Source organism: Lemur catta, chromosome 23, assembly GCF_020740605.2.
Source record: "Lemur catta isolate mLemCat1 chromosome 23, mLemCat1.pri, whole genome shotgun sequence".
Taxonomy (NCBI): Eukaryota; Metazoa; Chordata; class Mammalia; order Primates; family Lemuridae; genus Lemur; species Lemur catta.
Genome location: NC_059150.1, coordinates 1,197,590 through 1,219,882, shown reverse-complemented (window position 1 = coordinate 1,219,882; position 22,293 = coordinate 1,197,590). Strand labels below are relative to the sequence as shown.

The 22,293-nt window shown below is 43.4% G+C and overlaps 1 protein-coding gene across 1 annotated transcript in view; it reads right to left on the bottom strand.

Annotated features, from left to right (window-relative positions):
- Window positions 1-19,748, bottom strand: part of NEK7 (NIMA related kinase 7) — a 116,840-nt gene extending 97,092 nt beyond the window's left edge. The window contains exon 1 of the mRNA XM_045536420.1: window positions 19,608-19,748. The gene's annotated coding sequence lies outside the window, so the exon portion shown is untranslated. The remainder of the gene's footprint in view (window positions 1-19,607) is intronic.
- Window positions 19,749-22,293: the final 2,545 nt, after the last annotated feature.

Here is a 22,293-nt window from a genome sequence, read left to right as displayed (position 1 = left end):
CTCATCAAAGTACTATGGTAATTATCATGTCTTTAAAGTTAATGGGAAAACTATATAAAATGAATGACCTTGGTTTTATAACTTGTCCCATTTTAACCTTTTCCATATAGATATTTCTCTTACATTAAGAAAGAAGTCAATCACATTTTGAATGTATATTTAAGGCATCATTTCATAAAGTATTTTATAGACAGTTTTTCCTACTATAAATCAACATTGAAAATGTGTGAGCTACAAGCCCATTACTTATTCACACTTTTATTTTTAGTAAATGACTATATGAACATAATTTATTTGATAAGGATGTGAATGTGTTTTCTCAAAGTAGAAATTAAATGTCCTCCTATTGAAAATACTCCATGTGTGTTCTCATTGTGATGCTTCAATTCAACAAGCAAAAGCAACACATCATTTGACTATATTCCTAAAAGATTATGATAATTATTAAAAATTATTACAAGGTCATCATTATCAGCAAGAAAATGCTGTACCCAAAGGGGAAAAATGTGTTAAGTAGCAACAACAAAAATTATGAATTCTAGCCCTGCTCTGTCACACCGCGCAAACGCAGGCTCCTCAGTGCCCTTCCTACCCCATCTGCCAAGTGAGGAAAAGCCTGCCCATTGCTCAAGCAAACTGTTGCAAAGAAAAGAAACCTCACCCAAACCTCTTCTCTCGCATTTTCCTCCAGCTCTACAGTTAAAACAGGTCTGTGTAGAAATCCCGAATAAATAACAAAATGCTGACAACATAAATACTAATTCTGAATTATGGCACAACTGCACTAGTAACTTTCTCTGCAATGCAAAGGCTTTTCTTTTAAATATTAGTTCAAACCAAATGCTTATTTTTTTAACTGAAACTCCAAAAGAGGGAAAAAAAGATCTTCATGTTTCCCTCTCACCATGATTTTTAAGGTTTCTAAACTCTATGTTTCTATGTACTCTTCCAGCAAAATGAGCATCAACATGCTATACTGACGTCTTACACTTGCAGTTTTGTACTTTTCAAAAAGTTTCCACAGGTATCATCTCAACACATCACACAGTGTGGTGAGTGGGAAACAATTTCCAGGTTACAGATAAGAAACTCAAAAGAAAGAAGTTATGTGACTTATCTAAAATCACGCAAGGAGAAAACAACAGAACTCAGGTTTCCCGACTCCTATAAATTGGTATTGAGTCTGTTTTGAGTTTACACACATGTGCACGTACACACACACACACACACACACACACACACACAGTCCTGTGTAACTGCTGCTTCTTCCTGGCTACAGAAAGACTGAAGAAATCTGCATATGAACAAAATTTTCTTAAACTCTATAAAGCTGCAGTTGAAGGCTAGGGTTTCACAGGCTATGAAGGCCATCCACAAGACCACAGAGAAACTGCGTTTAGCTCAAAACCCAACCCACATCCTGGAGAGTTCTGAGCCAGCCTCAGGTCCCCAAATCCCTTGATTTTCCTCCACGAACATTTCTGTTCTGTTGGAGCCTTCCTCACGCATCTTGCTCTACCCCAAGGATAATCCTTTTTTAAAACTGTATTTATTATACCCCTTTGCTGTTCAAGATTCTTTATGAATTCCCTGCCACTTAACTGTTAGACCAAATTTAAATTCATCTTAAGAATTCAAGCCTTGCTGGATAAATGTATAAAGCAAACATAAAGGCCTGCAGAGTATGTATCTGAGTTTTGAAAAATCATGTATGTTTTATATTTTAAAAAATGTTTTACACAAAGAAAAAAATCTTTTCTAAAATTCACTGTAATCTAAAAATTACAAAAGGATATGTTTCCAAATAATGTTTTCATTTAATAAGTAACTATACTATAGAATGCCTAAAAAATGCAAAGTCCTATATTAGAATGAGTGACAGAAAATGTAAAAATTAACTTATTTCCCACCCTCAAAGAGCTTAAATGGTAAGAATTATGGACAAACATATGAAATTACAATGTATTATGATATTGGCCACATTCCATATCAAATGATATTCCCAATTTTCTATGAGGCCTTTTCCTTTTCAAAAAAAAAAAAAAATGGAGAGGAAGTTATCAAATGGTATCAAAAGCTTTTCAGTTCTACTAAGCCTGTCATACATTTTCTTACTGAACCAAATGAGATAATGAGTCATATAACTAGACCTTTTCTATTAAACCATCATTACATGCTCAGATAAACCTTTCCTGGTCATGACTGATGATTCTTTAACTGCACCATTAGCTTTAATTTTATTACAGAATTGTGCATCTATAGTCATAAGTGTTCTTCAAACTCTGCTCCTTAAAACACCAGAATTCCATGAGTTGTTATCAATATCCCATGACCAAAAAGAAAGTTGGGGGGCTGGGGGAGAGATCCATGATCAAATGAATATGCAAAGTTGGGGGGCTGGGGGAGAGATCCATGATCAAATGAATATGCAAAGTTGGGGGGCTGGGGGAGAGATCCATGATCAAATGAACATGCAAAATACTGGGCTAAATAAAGTCAAGCAGATTTCTTTGCTTTAACACTTCTCAGGAATCCTAATATGCTAAAGTGGACTGTGAACATCAAAAGAGGACCCTACATACCTTTTTGCAAACTTGTCTAGCCACAAAATTCTTCTACAGAGTTTCTATTATCTTGGAAAAGTCTAGAAATCTGCTAAACATAGCTTGGTTAATATATGATCAAAATGTTGTCCTTTGGCCCAAATTTTGGCAGGTTTTAGTATTAGCAACATAGTAACTTAAGGGCATTAATTGGAAGATTCCTATTCATTCCAGTTTAAAAGTGAAAATGCTAAAAACGGGCCTACAAGTCTGATTGTGAAGGCAACATATATTATTACATTAATTCTTCCACAGTCATTAGTTTATTAGTTCTTAGAGCTTGAGTCAATTTATAAAACTGTTTTTTAATCTTATTTAGTGATTTTCTTCATTAAATTCTACTTTGAAATTTACATCGTTACCCCTCTGGGTTTTCCTTATAAATCTTGGCTACCTTTTTTATTCTTAACCTTTCTAGGTTGATTTGTTCTAAGGATATCTTTTGAAAGCAGCACACAGTTGAGGATTTTTTTAAATCTGAGTCTGTCTTTTAAAAGGAAATTTAATATACTATTTATAAATTGTTTTATTGACACTTATCTTTTATCTTCTTATGTTTCCTTGCTATCATTCTTTTTTCATATCTTACCTTATGGATCATGTTTGCTTGCTAATTTTATCTAGCCAGTTAGAAAATAAGCATATATTCTTTTATTTTAATTCTACTACTGGTAATTCCAAGTTGTTTAAAGTCCTCCTTTAACCAGATTTTTGCTCACTATTAAAGTAAAACTGAAATCCGTCTTCTGGTACCCAGCTCCAGCTTGGCTGAGGAATTGATCAAGGTATCGCTCTTCCCCTTCCCTGACACTGCCTTCCCAGTTCTTGGAGGATCACAGGTCTTACAATCACAGCCTACCTTTCTCAGTTGTTTTTGGTGTTTTGCACTCTTTCCAATCTTGCATAGCAACTGTGCAGTCTTGCTTCTACAGTTAATTTATTTATTCCTGGTGCTTCTGTACAAAGCTGTCCCTTTCCCAAACTCTTAATTTTAACTTTTCTCCAAGAGCACATCTTCAAGTAATTTTCTTAAAGAGCTCATACGTGATATGTTTTCTCTAACCCTTGAAAATCTAAAGATATCCTTCTCTTGCCATCATAGATGAACAACAATTTAGCTGTGTATACAGTTTTTCAGCCACGGCCCTGTGCTTTGTTCTCTTTAGACCACTGAAGTAACTTGTTCCATTACTTCTGGCATTTTATGACAGTAAAGAGAACACACTGATTCTTTCCAATTCTAGGCTGAATATCCTAGTTCCAGTAACTTACTTTCATCAATTATCACTTTGGAATCATGTGTGTATTCAGTACTACTTAATCTAGTACTTGCTTGAAATAAATCAAGCTAGCAATGTGAATCACTACTATGAAGAGCATAAGAAAATTATTTTATCTACTTTAATCATTTCTATACAAAATGCATCTTTTGCTCTATAATCAGTAAGCAAGTCTGCTGGTTCTCTTGCTCAAGTTTCCTTTAACGGTAAGTCCCTTGATTATTTAAATCAATAACCGTGCACTTTCTCAGCTGGCACATAACCTGCCTCCCACATACTGATGATTTATAAACCTGTAGCTCAAGAATCTCGTTTCCAACTCTCACCATTCTGCCTGATATCCCAAACCTAGTACGTCTAAACCTTAGACACTCTAACCCCCTATACCCTGTCTTCCCCTTCTTGGTGAATGGCACTGTCACCCAGTCATCCCTAAGTCACACTGGACCCTTCTACTCCCTCGTCTCCACACAATTCCCCAGCTCCTATTAACTCTGCCTCACAGACCTCACTCAGCCTATCCCAGACCCTCACAATCCCTGCAACTATCACAACCTATTCACTGCTTTGCCTGGCTTTAGAAACGTACTTCCTACTCCATACCTCATTATACACATTATATGTATATAACAACACATCTAAAATGAAAATCTGTTATACTCCTGCTTAGAACCCTTTAATGAGTGCAACGTAATTTCTTTAGCCTCACTCCTTACCTGCCAGCACTTTTCCCCATGTAAATACTACACTCCGGCCTTAATGAACCATTTACGCTTCCTCCAAATAAATGCCAGGTTATTTCACATCTATGCGCCTGCACAGGCTGTACCGTCTCACTACAATTAAAATACCCTTCCCGGCTAGCCGGCCAGGCCAACCTTGCCTGGTACTCAAGCAGCCCTGTGTAAAACACCCCTTCAAGTATTGGTCTCAGTGTCTTTTAATGAATCCGTTGTTGTGCATCCGTGGTCTTACCCATTAACTACGTATTAGCAACTACTACTCAAGGGCTAAATCTGTTTATTTTTCATTTTTATACCTCTAGTACACATTAAAGTCTAATAAATATTTGTTGGTAACCAAACAAATTTAGAAAACAAAACAAGCGTTTATAAAGTCTACAGGTCTACCGGTAGGAAACCTTAGTTCAAATCGACATAACTACCTACTTTCTAGGGACTAAAGACTGGACACCTGCCCTGTGTCTAGAACCCTCTCCTCTAAAGGAAAGTTCCTAATGAGTACACAGCATGAGATCACAGGACAAGGTCTCAAATCTTTATCTCAGAAGCAACAAAAACAGGGCACTTTCTACTGCAAAAGAATGGCTAGAAGAATAAAGCATTAATACTTCTCAAAAGTGTTAAATGGCACACAAATCCAAGACAGTATTATTTCTCCTGCTTATCGTTACAGAATAATTTTCCTATGAGGATGTGAAATACAAATGACCCCTATTCAGCCCTTTGAAAGAAGTTTGTCCAAAAAGCTTTGGACAGACCTTGCATTTGTTCAGGTTAACCACGGACATAGCAAGCTATTACAAATTACCCTTATGTTTCTGCTAAATCATTCAGTTATAATGACTAAAGTCTGGCAAAGACACGTGCTCAACAAACTAATAATCCAGCTGCAAGACTAGAAAAATCATGACAACCAAACTGACATAAAATAAAGAGCTAAGATAAACACCTTCGACCACCTTTAAAACCAGATTATACAAAACATTCTACTAAATTCCTTGTACTAAATAATTCATGGTATGAATTCCATCATAACAAAGTTGATAAGGCCCGATGGAATACAGGCTAGTACTTGGAAATACTTTCATTAGTATGAATTATTTATTGTAAGGTCATTTGTTTTAACAGCCTTTGGTCTATAACAAGTACTCACAGAAAAATCACACACAAAAAACGAAAAACATTTATTTAAATAAAAGAAAAATTTAACAGAATTTTCTGAATTAACACATGGTCTTACATTTTATCCTTATAGAAAGACTTATTAACTGCTCATATTTATCCCTTTGACAACTTTTTTTGCATACCTACTCTATTACAGACACTGTTCTACACAGTGATTATGCCTGAACTTCCAAAATCCTCTTTTCTTTATGTCCTACTGTACACAATAAACTGTCAAGTAGTTTTAAAAGATTTCCCATCAATTATTTCTTTAAATGCTCCTAAAAATTAGACAAGGAAACTGAGGCCTTTGGTTTCAGTGTACCTTTGGTCCATTTAGCATAGGTACTTTATAAGTATTTTAAATGTTTTTAAAAATAATTACCATCATGATTATTCTTTTAAACTTCCAGCAATTAAAACTATGAAAAGATACTAAATAAAATGTATCTATTTTGAAGTTGAAAAACCTTTCACTATGTCAGCATCTGATGGCCATAAATCAAATGAAAGTCTTCCATCAATTTGCAATTAGTAGTTATTCTTAAGAAGGCAATAATTTCAAGTATTAGCCTCGTTATTTCCTTATTTAACTGAATACAACATTTTCTTCAGGAGGGGATGGCTGGAGCATCAGAATGGAATTAATCTGACAAACAGCACCTCTAATGGGCAGAAGCGTTCTTACCCCTTCACAGAAAGCCAGATTACTGAACTTGAACTAGGAATGCACTGGCCTCCAAGGAAAGGAAATCGAAGGATATTTAGTGAACAGCTCAGTCAATCAGCTTCAGGTCAATTTAATCTGACTGTTGGTCCTGTTTTAACCTCATGTCCCAATTCCAGGAACTCATCTCACTTTACTCCTTGCTGCCCAAGCCTCTAACTTATACCTAATTGCCAAACTGATCACCGTCTTCACTCCACCCCCTCCCCACTCCCACCACGTCCGTGCCTGACACACCCCAGTTCTTCATGGTCCTGACCTCACCACTCTGAGATCCTGCAAGACCTGGAATTCAGAATTCAGGTACAGAGCCCGGCCTCCCAGACTGGATCTCTGACTGTCCTGCCAGTGGCCACTCACAGGTGAGACCTTTGCCTGTTTCCCACGGCAAGACCTCGCTCACACCACAGTCCACGGACCCTGCAGGGGCCTGTGCCTGGCATCCATCCTAGACGTCCCTGAAACCAGCAGCTCGGTTGTTCTGGACACTGTCTCGCTGCTACGACCTGCTCAGACCTCCTACCTCACACCGTCCCTGGGAAGCAGCTGTCTGCGGTCTCTGAATGGCCTGTTCTGACAAGAATGGTCCTAGGCCCTGTAGGAAACAAAAATACGCGCAGGACATGATTCACACCTTCCAGAGGCTTTCACTCCAGGAAGGAAGCTAAGAAAAGTACAGCTACAGTAAGTACTTAAGGCTAAAAGAAGCAGAAGAAAGAGGGGTTTCTTCATATTTTTTGTATAATATTTGAGTAGGGCATTAAAGGATAAAGACGATTTTGATACGCTGAGATTGAATAGTTGAAGTCTGGAAAGAAGGCTTTTAAAGCAGTGAGAAAAGCATAGGGATAAAGCAGAGAAGCCAGAAAGGATACAAGATTTATCAAAAAACGGTAAGTTGTTAGAAGTGGCTAAAATGCGAGGGAACGTGCAGGAAACGAATCTAGACAGGTAGGTTAGGACCAGGCAGAGGCAGAGGCCCCGGAACGGAGCCATGACGGATAGGTGACCCAGGAAATAGGACACAGTACTTGGTCATTCCTCTACTCTCATATTCTGCAGTTAATAAACCCTGAAATATTTTTAAAGCATAACGCTGGGTTTTTGTTTTGACGTGGAATACAATCCTCCAGACTCAGGGTAAATACCTGACAGCGGTAACACAAAGCGTTTTGTAACTGTGTAAAGTTGGCAAATAAACTTGGAATCTATGAGCAAAACAGAAGAACCTCACTTGGCCATCTGCTGACTGGAAATCTACCTTCCTTCCCTGATCAACCAATAGAAAAAGGGCTTGCTGAGCAGCAGTTACATCTATAATTAATTAATAATCAAACACTAGAGACAATGTAGATTCTTAGAAAACTAACACACAAATCTAAGCAATATATATGTACTAGCTTAGTTTTAATCTATAAATTGAACACACTAATAAACTATGGAGCTTATACTCTTACAGGTAATTTTATAATATAGAGAAATCTGAGAATAATCTTTTCAAATTAGTAAACATTACAGAAAGTTATTTCCCCATCTTCCTTTCTCACATGTTCTGCATCCTATTCTCCTTTCTATTTTTAAAGGCTTCTTTTCTTCCTCCTATTTTATCCTGACCATTGTATCCCCCTCCTGAAACTGCCACTGCTGTCCAGGTTTTCTTTCTCACTCCCGCTAATGCTCCCTGCTTAGTTGTAATCACTTCTGCTCACCTTCAGCTACCTGCCAACAACGCCCAAATTTCTCTTTCTTTGGCCTGTGAATTGGTGGGACCAAATAAGAAAACAGGGAGAAAAATAAAGGAAGAAGAAAAGGAAGGACCATAAAAGGAACGTAATCACAGAGTCATTCCTCTTACGGCTGCTGGAGGACTCTAGACATCAGACGGTCTATGTTCTGAGTTCAAGAAAGTATCCTTCCCAAGTTCCGAGAAGACTCCCCTTAGTTTGAAACTGAGTTCAGTACCAAATGTCTGCTGTCAACTGGAGCATCTTCCTAACATTCTCAACATGCACATGCAAATACCCCACAAAGTTCACAAGTTGGAAAATGTGTGAACACTGATATTTGGAAGATGCCAACCCCCCACGCGAACAAAAAGGGCCCAGGAATGGTGGCACGGCCCTGTCTGGGGCCACACACTGGAAGACAAACTCCCAGCACTTCCTAACTGGATGCCACTAGGACATCACTGCAGCCCATGTTCCTTTTTATTATCTGAACCATTAATCACACTATTGATACTCTGCCCAGGCCAGAAACTCAGCTCTTAAATTGAGTTGCACAGATATATTAATGTAGCTCACACTAAGTGTCAGACTCTATGTTTAGCATTTGAAAAGATATAAAAATGAACCTGGCCTTAATCCAGGATTTCAAAACCTTCTGACTATGTCAAGCTGCCCCGTCTTATAACAAATAACAAGGAAAGACCGGGGATGGTCATAAACTAAAAAGGGCCTATATTGTTCATAAACTCCTAATTTTTAAAATAGATGAAAAAAAATCACTAACAGAAAGCAGTTTTTAAATTACCAAATGGGCTTTTTTGAATAAAGAGTATTATTTGCATGCAGAGGCCTGTATGTACTGACAGGAAGACAAGTTAGAAAGGACTCAAGTACTAGTCACTTGTTATCAAAGTCCCGAATGGAAAGAAGACAGTCACAGAAAACGGAACAGGTTCTTCCTGAACCCTTTCCAGGTACGCAACCCAGAAACGCCTGGTGCAGCCAAGCTGGGAACTCGACAGAGAACTGTAGGTAGGTCTCAGGCGATGGTAGCTCGAGGCAAAATCTCTATGTGGCAAGGCGAAAAAAACACGTCAGGATCAAGGGAAGTGGTAAGCTTTCACACCCAGCTGACAAAAATACTGTAAAAATGCCAAAAATGGTGAGAACAGCACACAACATAAGCAGCACACGAACAAGGGACTGTCCGCTTGGCATGGAACTAACACTGACACGCAGATGTACTATGTTCCCCTCAACCTGCCTGAATTGCACTTTTCTCTCCTGTTATTACTCAACTGTTAATTTCGAAATACTTACGCTTCTTTATTTAAGAATTATAAATGATTTGTAATACTACGTTCATAACACCTATCCACGTTTTGAGCTGAAATATTGGTCACATGTGCTGAAAGAGACTGATTATTAGGTATAAGCTACTCCAAAGGGCTCCACACCCCCAGGCAGCAATGTTGTGAGCAGCAGCAAAGAACTCTCGTTTAAAAAAACAAAAAATGTGGTATATCCTGATGTGGCCTGAAGAACATCTGTCTCCGTTAGAATTATCTGCACTGCTCATTTAAAATGCAGGTTCCCATCAGAGCAATAGTTTCCAAAATCTGCATATAAATATCACCAGGGGCACCTGTTTCAAAATGCCGACGCTCGTGCTTATCGAATCAGAACTCTGACCCAGGCATCCTGAGGACCACAACTGGAGAACACAGTAACAGGACAAACGCTGTGAAAACAGAGCTTATCTTGGCGATGGCAAAAAGGGCAAAAATATATTCTTGAACAGCTAACATAAGTTTTGTTTAAATTATTTTCGATATACAAACAGATATAACTATTTCAAGGAATCATGGAATAAATCCTTTAGGATTGACTTGGTTAATTTCTACTTGTTCGGCTTTGCAAGAAAGGATCGTCACCGAAACAGTGACAAACCAGAAGCAACTTCTAAGAGAAAGGCATGGCTACGCAGACAAAGGAGACTGAGCCACTCACGACCTCTGAATCGTAACAAAAGGAGAAAAAGTTAGAGGAAGAAAACGGTCAGCGGGGCCGCCAAACATGGCAGGCACACAAGAAGCAATGGGAGCGTATATTATTTTCAATATACTAAAATGACTAACAAGAAACAGTGAAGCCTGGCTCTTGTGAATCAAGGCATCTACCACAAGGAGATACGTGTTTATGAAATACTGATCACCCGTGAACTGTCTGGCCCTTCCCATCCTATTTACTTCCTCTAAGGAAGGGCTCCTTCCTCAGACTAGCCTCCATTTGGTCATTTCTTCTCTCTGATTCTATTTGAAAGTAAAGACATAAAATATGCCCCAGTGCTCCTCATTTTAGGGCCGACAGAAACGCTTCACCAACTCAGGCATTCAAACACGCATTCAACTCAGGCGCTCAAATCCTCGCTGCCTTGGCCGGTGTTCGAGGCCCCGACGTGGACAGCAGAAGGACGATGCCGCCGCTCCACCAGCAAATCTTGACTGAGCAATACCATAAACACAGCAAGGTTCTGCTAACTCGGAAAAAGTGGAAAAAAAGAAAGAAAAACACCGTGCCTCCTGTCAAGAACATTACTAAACCAACACAAAGGCAGCACTGCCGTCATAAAACAACAAAAAACAGGGACCCTGAGATGAAACGCAAGAAACACGGCATCTCGTGGAACGTGATTAACAAGTCTATGTCCTCGGGTTTTAGTTTGTTCTCACATTAAATAAAAAGCCCAGTTTAGACAATTTATAAATTCCCTTCCAGTTCCGAAAGTACTTGACTGAGGGGATTAGGTACCCAAGGTCTCCGAGGAGAAACGACTGGATGCCAGCGGTGACTGCAGGGCCTGACGTGGGAACAGCCGCCTTCCAGTAACAACGGAATGTTAACCACACACCACACACACCACACACACATACATACCCCCCACACCCACACACCACCCACACACCACACACACATACATACCCCCCCCACACACACACCACACACACACACACACATACACACCACACACACACACACCACACACACACACCACACACACATACATATCCCCCCCACACACACACCACACACACACACACACCACACACACACACCACACACATACCCCCCCCACACACACCACACACCACACACACACACACCACACACACACACACCACACACACACACATACCCCCCCCCACACACACCACACACATACCCCCCCCCCACACACACACACCACACACACACACACACCACACACACACATACATACATACCCCCACACACACACACACACCACACACCACACACATACCCCCCCACACACACACCACACACACACACACCACACACACCCCACACACACACACCCCACACACACACCCCACACACACACCACACACACACCCCACACACACACACCCACACACACACACCACACACACACACACCACACACACACACATACCCCCCCACACACACACACACACCACACACATACCCCCCCACACACACACACACCACACACACACACACCACACACACACATACATACATACCCCCCCACACACACACACCACACACCACACACATACCCCCCCACACACACACCACACACACACACCACACACACCACACACCACACACACCACACACACACCACACACCACATACCACACACACACATACATACATACCCCCACACACACACACACACCACACACCACACACATACCCCCCCCACACACACCACACACACACACCACACACACACCACACACACACACCACACACACACCCCACACACACCCCACACACACACCACACACACACCACACACACACACCACACACACACCCCACACACACACCACACACACACCACACACACACACACCCCCCACACCCCCCCCACACACACACACACCACACACCACACACACACACCACACACACACCACACACATACCCCCCCCCCACACACACCCCACACACACACACACACACCCTCACACCCCCACACACCACACACCACACACACACCCACACCACACACACACACGGGAGGACCCACCACACACCACACACACACCCACACCACACACACACACACACACACACACACACACACACACACACACGGGAGGACCCGGGGGCCTTTATCTCTCAGACACTCCCCCGCACGGGCTTCAAATCTGCTGTTAAGACCAAAAATATCAGAAATTTGATGGTCTTTTGTACGGTGAAAAACCTGAATGGAAAAGTATAGATTTTTCTTGTTACAGTTTACATGTAAGAGTGATTAGAAGCAGAGGTGGGGTCATCAGGGTACCCTTATAAGAATAGAGACACAGGGACACACAGGAAGAACCTGTGTGACAGGCAGACAACGGAGTGATGTTGGGTATTTTTTAATTAAGTATTTTTAATTTTAATTAAGTATTTTTAATTTTAATTAAGTATTTTTAATTAAGGTACGTACTTTGGTTTTTAGACATAATGCTAGTGTACACCTAATAGACTACCGTATAGTATAAACATAACTTTAAATATTTTTTATTTTTAATTATTATGGGTACATACAGTTGTATATCTTTATAGGGTACATGTGATGTTTTGATACAGGCATACAATGTGAATTAATCAAATCAGGGTAATTGGGGTATCCATCACCTCAGGTATTTATCATTTCTTTGCGTTAGGAACATCTGTGTTCCTAACATCACTTGCATATGTACTGGGAAACCAAGAAATTCGCGTGACTCACTTTCCTGGGATATTCACTTTATTGTGGTTGTCTAGAAGCAAGCCTGCAGTATCTCCAAGGTGTGCCTATATTGGGGTTAAGAGCCAGGGCCCAGAGCACCCATCTGCTAACAACAGGCTGGGTGTGGTTCTGGGGCCCCCAAAATAACAGCACCTTCCTTATTGTGGCTGCATCTTAATCAGGACAGTGGCTGTGTGATCCAACTCCCTTGGCGGCCTGGTACTGGGACACTTTGCTGGAAACTCAAACTCCCCTCTCTGACAATCATCAAATACCATTAAATACTCTATAACAAATTTCTTCCTACTTTAAAAAAAGTGATTAGAGGAGTCAATGGGAGAACTATGTAATAAAAGACAATGTTTATCAACAGCTGATATTTTAAATATTCAAAGTTAAGTCAAAATAACAAAGTGAAGTTGAAAACAATATGCCACTCAACAATAAAAATATTTATCAAATGTAAAAAAAACTTATTGAAACTATTTTGCATATATTTACATATCTGGAAAGAAATGGCAGTTTTCATTGAAACCCATCTCTGCCACCTTACTATTCTACACATTTTAACACCACAGACAGTAAAGAAAATTAAAAAAAATGAATTTGTAGGTGGCCATGAGAAAGGAGAATAAATGTCTTTCCATAAAACTAATCCATCAAAAAAATTCTTCTTGTGTAATATCTTTTAATTTACATGTAATTGTTGACTAACAAACCATGCCTAGAAATAAACTGAAATAAGGACATACTGTTTGCCTAAAATAAATTACCTATTCTAGTTTTCTTTATGACAGTATGCAAACATGTCATATTATTTTACTATATGGTCTAGCAGTTAGATATAAACGCAATGGAAGATTAGAAATTCACTATATTTTGGAAGTCCTAATAATTTTTCATAAATATATCTATCCAATATTCTCTATCATAATATAATAAAGGATATATGGCTTTGTTATAGTTATAACCACAATAAAAAAATTATAGTAATTTGCTTAGGTAAATACGAGAATATGGGGAAAATATTTCAACAATAAAAAAAGAAACACTTTCTAGTAAGCATACTAGAAAGAACATTTTTAATCTTGTCATTTTTGAATCAGTATTTAAAGATCTTTTTGCAACTCCCAGTTTTTGTAGTCTGGACTACAACCTGCCCCCCCCCAGGCTCTTGTGGTTTTTTTCTACCTGAGGAACTAAGGATTGCTACCTCGCCCCACTGTCCAAAAAAATTCATAACAACACTAACTCAAATGTGGGAACCATTAAATGATGCATATGGAAATCACAGGGCAAAAAGAGAAAGAATTCAAGCAGAGAAAGTAGAAATGGCAGAACTAGGAAGCAGCCTGTTCAGACAAAACTGGGCCAAACTTGAGTAGGTGACAGGGCCTGTCATCTGATGAAACTGACAGCCGGAGATGTGCTGCCCACCGCAAGGTCCTAAGAATAAAGAAACAGGTGAAATGAAACTAACACGCACTGGGCCTGCTGCCGCACATTTACAAAGATGTTTTCATTTACTCCTTAAAGCTACCTTATATGAGCTGGGAAAACTACAGTCTGAACAAAGTAACTTAACCAAGGTCATAAAGCAGATGACAAACCTAGGACTTCGTGCCTAGTCTTTTTCACATTTTGGGAAACACAAATAATTTTAATATATGTGCAGCATGGTCAGATAAAGAGAAGAGGCTGCTTGTAGCTGGTGAGAACTAGCCAGGAAGCTCTGAATACCCCAGGTCCCACCTAGCCTCCCTGAGGGTTGAAGGGTTAAAATTCCAGCACACCCAGAACCTACTTCTGACTAGGACTGAGAAATCCTACTGTGTAATTTCAAAGCTATTGCATTTTCCATTCTACTCTACTGCTTCTCAGTAGCTACACCCAGGTAAGCCTACAGCTAATTCTTCTTACAGCAAAGGGAGAAGGCACCTCTTCCTCCAAGCCACACACACCTTGACTGTAGGCCCTCTTCCAAAGCACAGGCCATTTCTAGTACTTTTGTTTTTTACTGGAAAAAACAATTTTTTCACTGGGGGAAAAAAGTATTTTTTGAAAGACTAAATCAATTTTTCTGAAAAAGAAAAAAATCTGCCCAACATCTTGCTCATGTCAAAAATTCCCTCTAAAGGCAACAAAGGCAATCATACCAGCAGGCTTAAAATGAAAACTGCTAGATAAAGCAACAAGCCAAAACTCACTCTTATTAGGGTATTAGGGTATTAGTCAATCAAGTAAAGATAAACGACTGACATCATATTCCACCAAAGGGTTTGATAAGGAAGCCGGAGACAGGCACACATTCTTTCAATCTTTCAATGTCACGGGATAGGAACGGATTCCCCTGAGGCAAAGAACGGTGGAAAAACCTGAAAGGGTAGATAAACCCAGAAGAGGCTGATATGTTTATGAACTCTGAAATGAAACATGAAATTTGGGAATGTATAGCCAGGCATTATTCTGAGGGAATTGGGAAAGATCAACAAATTATTACAAGGGTCTAAGAACAAAAAAATTATAAAATACTCTTGTGGAAAACTCCATGTGTACCCAAACATCAATTAGCCTAGGATCACATTTAGACCTTTGGTATTATCTTCCAGAGCAGAGGTGGGCCACAAGCCTATTTGTATAAACAAAGTTTTACGTGAATAAACCTATGCCCACGTGGTCAGAGTTACAAGGGCAGCAGCTGAAACCACATGGCTCACAATGCCAGAAATATTTACTGCATGGCCCGTTAGAAGAAAAGTTTGTGAAACCTCTTCCATACAAAAGCAGCCTGGAATGAAAAAGTAGCCCTTAACTACTATCAACAGAAGACCAGTGGCAAGATTTACAGAAAAGCTTATTTCCATTATATAACAGAAAACATAAATTTTTAAATTTGTATAAGCCACTTCATAAGTTTTGTTCATTTACACATTGTTGCTTAGCATTCTGAATAGCAATCACTACAAAACAGCTCATTGTATAAGCTCATAACATAAATAGTATGACAGAGCTGCTATTTTGACAAAGTTTAAAGAAGTTATCCTGCTCAAAAATATTAAGGCATGCTTCATGATCATCTGTCCTCCTTCCCACTGCCCACTAAAAACCACGAAACACATTCTCTGTGTTTTCTTTAGAATGAAAAATATTAAGATTTTTGTGAAAATATATAACACATAGGGATAATCAAACTACCAATTACCAAAAGAGAAATCGGCAGTTCATAAGTTTTATAACTCGGAGATTAAATGATATAAGTTTGAAAATTCTAAACTGTCATTATTATATCCTACAAACGCATATATCTGATCACAATTATGTAACTAAATATTACTCATCCACATTCCCTATAAAAATGGGAGGAGAGTTAAATTGAATCAGTCTCAAAAAGGTAAAGAAATGCTTCTTAAAACATCTTGCTATATATTTATAGGAATGCTGATAAATTGCTGGTAAAGCAACTCAAACACTAATCATATATGTCATTTCCAAGACACCCTCAAGCACTGCACTAAGTTTGCTACCACGTTTTATAAATGATGCACTGAAATACCTATCCTCATAACCCCCCAACAAATATTTGAAGGGACTTTAATTTGATTGAAACCAGGAATGGGGACAGAGTGTTGTTTTGTGCAGCTGCAGCTACACTCCACATTTTTTAAATACCAAAGCCTATTTTTAAAATAATAATAGTAAAAGGAAACAAAACCTGAAAGGAATTTTGGAATTTATTACCTAATTAAGCAACTTCTTTTTCAAAACTGCAATAAATAATCACTATTCTCTCCTCTCCAGATGCCCTGAATAGTGACTGCATTAGTAATGCTATAGAGACACATTTTAAAACATCAGACAGTTCCTAGGAAAAATGGTGTTTGGTTTTATAAACACCGTAAGTCTCTAATGATATCTCAGACCACAAATTTAAGTGAAGAAAAGGAATCTACATCTCAGTAAATGCACAATAGCTGGGAAGAAAAGAATATGTTTGCACTAAGTCAGAGCCCACAACTGTCCATTGCAACCCCCAGGAAGATTCAGCGGTGGGGGTGGAGCTTATAAGACTAAATATTTATTTACACAAACTGTGACAGCACTGCACTTCTGCTTAAAAACCACAATGCAGATTTTTAATTTATTAATCAGGCTTGTTAGTTACATTGGCATCGACCTCCCCTCCCCCACTAGCACGCTGCCGTCATTGCCGTCATACCACGGGTGCTTCCCTCATTCTAGCAGTAAGAGCTGTTTTACTGGGCTGGACTCGAACTCTCGAAATCGGCCAGGCAGGCAAATGTGAAAGGGAGGAAGGCAATGGAGGGTGTTATCTCCATTGGGTAAAACAGGTATTATCTAAATAAATAAACCCGAATAGTAGTTCAGATTATAAATGGAGTCTGTCTGCATGCCTACACATAAAGCTACGGGCTTTACTTGTTAAATGCACAAGGTTTTAACTGTGAAAGGATTCCCGGGTCGTACTGGAAACGCGGGACGATCCAGATTCCGACACCTCGGAGCACAACCCCGGGCGCCGCACAGGCTGTATTTAGTCTGCGGACCAACTTCGGTTCTCATCTACCAGAAACTTCCAGGCCAAGCGGTGAGGCTCAAGGTGCAGCCGAATCACGGAACGAGACGCTCATGAGGGCGCAGGGGGGACTGGGGCCCCCTCCTCTCATTACCCCGCATTCGTCCCCCGAGGGGAAGCCTCAGCCGGGCGTCCCTCCCACCGCCGCCCTGGGAGGCGGAACTCGGTCCCCGCTCCGAGCCCGCAGCCGGAGAAGGAAGTACCCGCCCCCCGGGGCAGGGCCGGAGTAGGAAGTACCCGCCCCCCGGGGCAGTGTCCTCGCAGCGCATTGGCTGTGGAGGCCGTCAGTCCTCCACAGGGCGGGGCCTCTCGCCGCCGGGCGGAATCTCAGGCCGGCGCCTCCGGGAGAGTCCCCCGGGCTCCCGAAGGCCGCCGCCCCCCACCGAGAAAGCAACCGGCCTCCTCCAAGGGCTCGTTTGCCTTTTTACCTCGCCGGGCCTTCTCTCTGTCCCCACACTGTTCCTGCCCTTTTGACTCCTCCACCAGGCAAAGCTTTTTCAAAGCCCCAACTTCTCTCCCCGACCCCAGCGAGCTCCCAGCGCAGGAGCAAATAGAGGATGCTGCGGTTTGGGGAGCGGAGCAAGCTGTGGCCTGGATCTCCCCGAGGGCAGCGGAGCAAATGAAATGAACTGCTCAAGCCGTATGTTCTTTAAAAGAATACTGGCCTTCGCCAGGTGGCACGAGAACACTCGGCGTCCATTTAGCAGGACTTGCCACAGCTGAGTCTCCTGTTCTACTCCTTACTGTTTTCAAGGTTTGACTGTCTGTCCCAAACATTCCATAAACTCTCTGAGTGCAAGTACTAAGCCATGCTTCGACCGCACCAGCAGCAGCTCAAGGGCCTAAACAGATTCCTAACACATATTCTGGTTTTTTTCCTGTAATGCAACCTGACAAGACATACTGCTGTCGCCTGTAGGGAGTGTGCATATTCCTGAAACTGCAAATTCCTCGGAGAAGGGATTAGAAATCGTGGTTCTAATCATGATGGGTACACAATACGCTACCAACTATGGAAATCTGACGTCCTCAACTGCATCCATGAGCTCAGTAATCTCAAAGGAAGAGAAAAACCATTTCGTGTCTGTAACACGTTTCTGATTTCCAGTTAAGTCCCGGGAATTGCTCAAGGGCAGAATCACATATCTGACTACAAACTAAGTATATTTTTAAGACTTTAACCCGAAAAAGGACTACAACTATGCGAGAACACGATTCATCAGTTGAGACATCCTCTCCTAAGGCCTAGGGAGTACAAAGCAAAGAGGCCACGGGAGCTGCGATCCCGTTTGCAGCATCCTCCAGGCCGCGTCCGCCTCCTGACGCCGCTCTAGCTCTGGCGTCACGTGGTCTCCTCACTTTTCTCCGCTTTCCTTCGCGCTCCGCTTCGTCTGACTTTGGCCTCAATTTTCAATTTCTTTCTCTTCCATCGCCACCATCCCCACCGATGTTCCCTACTGCCTCGCGATGCCTCTCTCCGACATCTATACTCCTGAGTGTCTCTGAAGTCCACTCTCCAACAGGCCTCTCCCGCCCCCGACCGCTCAGGCCGCGTCTCCCCGCCGCGCGGCTCCCACCGGCCCCGCTCGCCCCGCGAACTTCACTTCTCTAAGTCGGGCCGCTGCCGAGTCCTGACAGACGGGCTTAACCAATCCGCGCGCGACAAATACCCGACGCCGCCAATGAGCTTCCGCCGGGAGGCGGGACTTCGCTCAAGTTCCTCAGGTCCCGAAACCGAAGACCTGTTGCCGCCGCCGCCGCTGCCGCCGCGAGTTTCTGAGTTACCGCGGCGGCCTCAGGCCCCAGAGCCAGGCCCGCCGTGCGGGGCCCGCCGCCCGCTCCCTCCGAAACCCCCGCCCGGCCCGAGCGCGGCGCGCCCCGCCCCAGCTGCCCCGGGCGGGGGTTCCCGGAGGCCGCCCCGCGCGTCCCGGCCGCCTTCTCCCCGCCCGGCCGCCCTCTCCCCGCCCGGCCGCCCTCTCCCCGGGCAGCGACTCACCAGGAAGTCGGGAGTTTTCCGCTCTCCCGCCCGCGAGGCCCCCAGGCGGGCGGGCGGCTCGGCCAGGAGCCGCCGCGCAAAGGCTCGCTGGGCCGGGGGCTGCGGCTACGAGGCCCGGAGCCGACCGGCCACCTCCCGCCGCGCCGCCCCCGCAGACGCTGCAGGCGCGGCCCCCACGCTGCGCTCGGCGAGGCGCGGCCGGAGTGCGAGCCTAGCGGCGGCCCATCCTCCCGGGCTCCCGCTCCTCCTCCCGCGGCGCCGCTGTCAGGAGGGTAAACATCCCGGCATCCCCGGGGGGCGGGGCGGCCGCCGGCCCCTCCCCGCGCCCCGGCTGCGGCCGCCGCGTGCCGGCCCCGCGCTCGGCCCTGCCCCGCGCCCCCCACGGCCCGCCCGGCTCCCGGCCCCGCCCGGCGACTCCCGCGCCCTCCCCGGCCCGCCCGGCCCCGCGCCCCCCCACGGCCCCGCGCCCCCCACGGCCCGCCCGGCTCCCGGCCCCGCGGCCCCCGCGGCCCCCGCGGCCCGCCGGGCGACTCCCGCGCCCCCTACGGCCCGCCCTGCCCGGCGACTCCCGCGCGCCAGGCGGGGCGGCCCCCGAGCTCCCCTCCTGCCTTCAAGCCCCGCGGCGCGGCCGCGTCCCCGCCCTCTCGCCCCCTCGGGCCGAGTTCCCGCCCGGCGGCCGCTTTCTCAGGGCTGTTTCCTCACGGGTAGTTGAGGCTTCCGTTTGCACGCGGGGCACCGACCCGGCGATGCGCCCGCTCTCCCGGCACGCGGCGTTTCGAGCCCGGTCCCTGTTACCAGGTGGTTTGAACAGCCCCTGTGTCCAGTGCGAGGGCAGGAAAATGAAGACAAGGGCATTTTCGCGAGTCGGGCTAAGCAAACCTTCAATTAAAGTGCGTGTCCCAGAATAGACAACGGTGGCTTTGGGGACATTCCGGAAGGTGAACTACCCGGTACGGGACCGAGAATCTTTGCAATAAATAAATAATACATGTATATGACAACACTACAGAGGGACCGCCAGGCCGCAGCTGAGCAGCGCGTGCGGGAGGTTGGCGGCCGCCCCGAGGCCACCGCGCCTTCCCTGCCAGTGTCCCGCCGCCCTCGGTGCGGGGAAGGCCCGTCCCGCACCGGCCTCGTTCCCGCACCGGCCTCGTTCCCGCACCGGCCTGGCGCGGACCCGGTGGGGAAGCAGAGAGGTCTGGCCAGGGAGACGCTTGTGCGGAAACCATTATCTCAGAATCCGGCTCCAACCGCCTTTCTGTTCATCTCCCCACCACTGCCCGTTCCCAAAATGCTTGTTTGGCCTCGACAAACGCATCAATTACAATCCTTTATGAGAACTACTTACGGCTCGTACCTAATTACTATGCAGTACCTACCATTAACTATCAGATTAACTTTGCTGCAAATGGTATGTGATTATTACAGTTAAGACCTCTCCGTTTGCACCAAGTTTTCATGTGTTGTTATTCAGATAGCTTTGTTGGCCCCACACAATTAAACATTAGAGATAGCAGTGATTATGGAAACCCATTTTTTCTCGAAAGGCTAACCTAGACCAGATGTTATAGAGCAGGTTTAGTGTAAATGCAGCTTCTCTGTAGTGTAAAAAATGTTCTCCTGAAGAAGGATGATAAAGTAGTATTAAAAATAATTCTCCTCTGAAACAGATACCTAGCCAGTAGGGTAGACCAGAAAGGTCTAGCCTTCTTGACTCAAGCAAAGTGCTGGCAACAGGTGTATTTAAAAAGCTGCTAGTGATTTTGGCAGCCACTGAACTTGGCAGCTAGATGGTGATGAGGCTTAGTCAAGCTGTTGAAATGTCTGGACGAAACTGGGCCAAGAGGAGGAAGTCAAAGTGCAGACTGCAGACAACCCAAGAGAGATCACTTTTCTCTGGCCCTGGCTGTGGTCACTCTACAGTGTCAGAAAATAAATCTTCATCTTGCTTCGGAAATGCCCATGAAAAATATTAGAAGGTTACTTTTTCACCTTTAATGGCCCGTTGCATTTAATTGTTAATGGATCATGCAGATGAACTTCCCATTAGAACAGTTAAATCAGCCTTAATTTTATCCTCCCATCAAATCCCTAGAATTCAAAATCACAGAAAGACAACCCTGCTATGTCCCAATTATCTACTTATGGTATTTTGAGAATACAGTTCATGGTTAAAAATAGGGGCATACTGACAGTGGCTTTTCCTGGCTATTTTTGTAGTTGTTATAAACATTTCAATACACTGCATGTATTTTTTAATGTAGGGAAATGTAATATAGTGGTTGCAAAATAGGAAAGAAACAGTACCAACTAGCAGGTTCTGTTTATATCATGATTTCCTGTGGTCAGCACAATACAACTGAATATCCGTTTCTTGCCTCTCAGTGTAAAAGCCAAAGGGCCAATGTGCAGTGGGCAATAAGTCACAGCAATGAAGGAAATATATTCAGAAATTATTTCCCTTTTCATTCTTGTACACCTCATCCTTGATGTGGAGCCAAACTGTCAGGCCTTTTCGCAGGACGTAATTTCCTCAACCATGGCGGCGTTTTCAATCACGAGTGTTCTCTAGCGCCTCTCATTTGTGCGAATGGCTGTGGGGCTCTAATCATCAAATCTCAAAGACAATTTTTTAAATCGCAGGTTTCTTTGGAATATGTTTTATGTGTATATATGTCTACCTAAA